This window comes from Austrofundulus limnaeus, unplaced genomic scaffold (assembly GCF_001266775.1).
Source record: "Austrofundulus limnaeus strain Quisiro unplaced genomic scaffold, Austrofundulus_limnaeus-1.0 Scaffold143, whole genome shotgun sequence".
Classification (NCBI taxonomy): domain Eukaryota; kingdom Metazoa; phylum Chordata; class Actinopteri; order Cyprinodontiformes; family Rivulidae; genus Austrofundulus; species Austrofundulus limnaeus.
Window position 1 is genome coordinate 1,007,967 of NW_013952545.1, and position 607 is coordinate 1,008,573.

Sequence of the window (607 nt, forward strand, 5' to 3'; positions counted from 1 at the left end):
TTAACAATGCAGGAGGTTAAAAGGTTTCAGTGCAACAAGTGCACTAACGGGTGAAGATGTGTCCAGACGTGGTTTTGTACACGTCTCTGTGGTTTCTGGACAAACACCAAAAACAGCTTGTTCTATTTGTGGAACAAAACAAAACAAAGCTCAATGAGAGAGATCCCAGAAAGTCTGTTTAGTCTCTAAATCTCACCAGTGTGAAGGTGAAAACAAAAGCTTCGAGGAGGAACATCTGATGGATCTGCATGCTTGGATTTTTTTTATTTCAGCTTTAAAGTAACATCAGAACTTAAACCACTCCAATTTTAAAGGGGTCAYATCATGCAAAATCCACTTTTAGATACATTTTGTTGGAGTTTAGGAGTGCAGAAAAGTTKATTTTATTTTTTCCTGGTGCTGAGTAGATATCTTTATGCTCTGTTTGARTCATATTTTCTTCAACTCGTTCAGTTTTCTCTATTTTCTGTGATTTTTTTAAACTACATCATCATTATTTGAGACAGAAATGCCAAATAAGGTCTGGACTTACAAACTACAATTTGGTGGTCTTCATTCTCCTCTGGCTCTGGGTCAGACTTGGGATCCAACATGTAAGTTTTTTTAG